This window comes from Hipposideros armiger, unplaced genomic scaffold (genome assembly GCF_001890085.2).
Source record: "Hipposideros armiger isolate ML-2016 unplaced genomic scaffold, ASM189008v1 scaffold_385, whole genome shotgun sequence".
Classification (NCBI taxonomy): domain Eukaryota; kingdom Metazoa; phylum Chordata; class Mammalia; order Chiroptera; family Hipposideridae; genus Hipposideros; species Hipposideros armiger.
In genome coordinates, this window is record NW_017731735.1 from 1,453,704 (window position 1) to 1,457,702 (window position 3,999).

At 35.7% G+C, this 3,999-nt stretch overlaps 1 pseudogene; it reads right to left on the reverse strand.

Annotated features, from left to right (window-relative positions):
- Window positions 1–1,284: 1,284 nt before the first annotated feature.
- The window catches only part of LOC109393621 (sodium/bile acid cotransporter 7 pseudogene), a 12,585-nt pseudogene continuing 9,870 nt past the window's right edge, over window positions 1,285–3,999 (reverse strand).

Consider the following 3,999-nt stretch of genomic DNA (forward strand, 5'->3'; position numbering starts at 1 on the left):
TTTCATATTTCATATCCGTATTTCCCAGAGCATGTTAACATTTTTTTTAACAGTTTGGATCAAGATCGAAATGTGCATTGTAACTTGTTGAGGTTCCTCTGAGACTTTTAAAATTTAGATCTGCACTCTGTCCGTCTGTTTTTTTCCTTACAATTTATTTGTTGAGTGAACCAGGCTGTTTGTCCTGTAGCATGCCCACAGTCTCGGCTTGTTGTTTGCATCCTCATGGTGCTGTGCAACCTGCCCCTCTGCCTCTCTGTATTCCCTGAGTACTGGTTGTTTCATGTAGAGGCTTGATCAGATTCAGGTTTGATTTTCTTTGCAAAAATATTTCATATAGTTATATGCTAATTCTCTCATACCTTCTTTATTTAGTAGCTGGAGTACTTCTATAAGGAGGACATTCATCAACTATTTGGTTATCCTCTCAATATTGTTTGTTTTTTTTCTCTTAAACTAATTATAACATTTTTGTGTCTCACATTTGGCTGTTATGAGTTTGAAAGTATGTTGGAAAACAGGAAAGAAAGAAATTATGGAAGAAAAAGGAAAAACATGAAATACAATTTTAAAAATCCTGAAAACCAAATCCTGTAGTTTACCTCAAAATTTCACTTACTCTATTCATAACTCAAACATCAGGCTCTTTTTTTGAAGCAGCTTATAATAAATTTAAGACCTATAATACCACAATCTTTTATAATGGAGCTGAGGAATTTCTGTGTGAAAAGCATTTGAAGGAATGTCTAAAAAAATGATGTTAAGAAATGCATATAACTTAATGCTTTTCAGCTTCTATTCAATGACCCCTGCTGAGCTGATAAGGAAGTGCATGTCACAGTCATAGAAAAAAAAGAATCACACAGTAAATCAAAGTATTTGGAAATAAGACTGGAATTTTTCACTGTCATCGTAAGGGCATTCTTCTGATGGTGTGACCTCATTTTGAACAGTACAGTAACTATTATAGAGTTATATTGCACAAAGATGGGGTGAAGAAAGCTTGTTTGCTTTTGTTACTTGCCATGACTGCTGCCTGCATTAGGAAAAAAAAAAAATTAAACAACCCCTAAATACTGTACCATCCCTGGCAGTAACCAACAAAGTAGGTTTTGGAAATAACTCTCTTGTCAAATCCATTTTAAGGCACTTAAATAGTTATATCATATTTTTGTGTAAAAAAATAAAATATGCAACGAAGCAACATTCACAAGTACAAGTCTTCAGAAGTGTGTGTACAATTCTGTACATATATGCATTGCTGCATGATGCGTGCTTCCTTCGTTATACTGTTGGCCTTGTCAATTTTACTCCCTTCTGCCTTGACGCCATCCAAGACTTTATTATTGGCACCAACACACTTCCCAGAAGGATCTAAACTGGGTGGTAGATGAACAAGGGTACGGATATCTAAGAGAGGTGCTCGTGGCCTGCAAACACGATCTTCAGCATTGGAATTCCCAGTGTGAGGGATTGTGTGTAGATCAGAAAATGATAGTTACAGTGTCTGCTGGTGTGAAACCCAAATTATTCCTTGTTGAAAAGATGAAGTTTAAAAGCGTAGAGCTCAGCTGGATAGAAAATATTATGAACAACATGAAAATAAGGCTGAATTTATTGGTTGATATTTGGGTTAGAGAACGTGTTGCAGAACGTTGTGTAGATGATCATGAGCAGCACACTGCTGCTGACAGCACAAAAAGGAGGTTTCGTTCTTTCAAGCCAGTCCTTGCTATATCTTCGGACAATCTGTCCAATAATGAGAGGAACCACAACAGTCATAATAAGCTGAGAAAAAATAGATGTAAAAGGCACAGAAGAGGATGAGCCGAGCTTGTCAGAGCCGAGCTTGTCAGAACGGTGCTAGCATTTCGGAAGGGATGGTGAGGCGAAGGTTTATTACTTGAAGGTAATGTCTTTCATGAAAGATGCAGAATCCAATTGTTTAGTAGTATATCTCGCCCTCTCCACTTCCTATATAGCTTGTAAGAAATGAGGTCCCTCACTCTATTCTCAATATTGTTTTAAACTTTTGTAGAAAGAAATCAATGAATTCTGGTACTCAACTGAACAATTAAAAGCTGTTTGGGTTTTTTACAGCTTATGAAGAACCTCGTCTGAACTCCAAGCAGGAATCTTTAGGGAGTTCCTTGGAGGATCAGATTTACTGGAAGCGATTCACAAATATCATTCATGAACTATAATTACCTCCTTCACTTAACTCTGCCTCATGACTGCTCGTATTTAACTAAACCAGTTCACAAATCTTGACCAACTTTGAGGTATTCATTTAAAATAAGTAATAGAATAATTTAACAGTGAAACAATCACATTTATGTATTTAACAGTGAAACAATCACATTTATGTATTTATTTATTTTTACATTGAACAGCAGGAAAACAGAGAACTCTGTCACTTGTTTGAAAACACAGTTAAATTTATCCTCATTTGAATTTTTCACCAGGGTTGATTAATTGGCTGTGTTTAATTTGAAAGTTTATAAAATTAAGTTTCTTATCAGCACAGAACAAAGCATTTGATAATACAGTATCTAAATTTAAAAGTATTTTTAGGTCCAGGGAGACTAGTTTTACAGTGACTTTTCATTAGAGCTGACTGTCTATAACTAAAACCTACATTTCCAAGACTGCATTATAACTAGTGTTCTGGGAGGTGGGTGGGAATGGGGGAGAAGGTAAAGGGATTAGAAAGTACAAATTAGTAATCACAATATAGCCACGGAGATATGAAATACAGTTTGGGGATATAATCAATAATGTTGTAAAGATTTTGTAGGGGGTGATATGGGCACCTGTCTTATTAGGGAGACCATTTCATAGGCTGTGTAGATGCCTGACCACTGCATTGTACACCCGAAGCTGAAGCTTCGAGTAATATTGAATGTCAACTATGATTAAATGTATATATAGTCACAGGATGTGGAGTATAGCATAGGAAATACACCCTACATAGTCTTGGAAGAGTCAGTAGAATTGTAACAGGTATATACGATGTCAGAGGGATAGTAGATTGGGGGAGGAGGGTTATCACTTTGTGAGGGGTGTAAATGTCTATCTATTACATTGTTTTGTAGACCTGAAACTAATGAAAACAAGCAAAAAATTTAGACCCTTAAAAAAAAACAAAGCCTAGTATTCCGGATGAAATTTAGATTTTGTTTGTGCTGACAACTGAACCTGAAACAGTGTTATATGGGGTGAGTGGCAGGGCATGAGATAGCCATGTTCCAATGTAGTTCATGGCAGTGTGTTTCTGGGGTCAGCCAGCCTCCTCCTGATTGAGCAGCTTCCCGCAGCAGAAATGGCAGCGTGCCTGATAACAGCAGAGGTATTCTGATTAATGTTCCTGAAAGTTCTGCTTAGACCTTGTTTTTCCAGTCCTTCCAGTGACTTTGTACACCATAAAAAAATCACCTCTGCTTATTCCAATTTGAGTGATTTTCGTTATTTGTAACCAGTTTCTCACTAAGAGATGATTTTTGTATATTATTTTTATACTCAGCCATCTTACTTAATTTATTTATTGACTGTAATAGTTTTTCAGGTTTTTTGGGGGAAGTTTCCAGTAAAAATTATATGATTTTCATCTCTTTGTTGCTAATGTTTTTTCTAATTTCGCTTGAATATTTGCACCTCGTAGTGCAGATGATAATGAATCTTTCTGCAGCTAGAAACAGCAAATACAAGAACTTAAATTCTTTAAATTCTAGTTTTAATGGGGGAAGCTTCTAGTCTTTCCCCACTGAGAATAGTTCTGACTTTGGAGATGGGAGATATGTAATGATAAGAAGGTATTCATCTTTTCCCATTTTTATCAAGGTCTTTTTTTAAAAAAAGATTAAGAATGGAAGTTGGTTTTTATAAACATTTTTACTTCAACATCCATGGAAATGATCATGTTTCTCTTTATATATTCATATGATGAATTATATTAACAGATTTCCTAATATTGAATCATCTTGCCATCCTTCAGAAAAC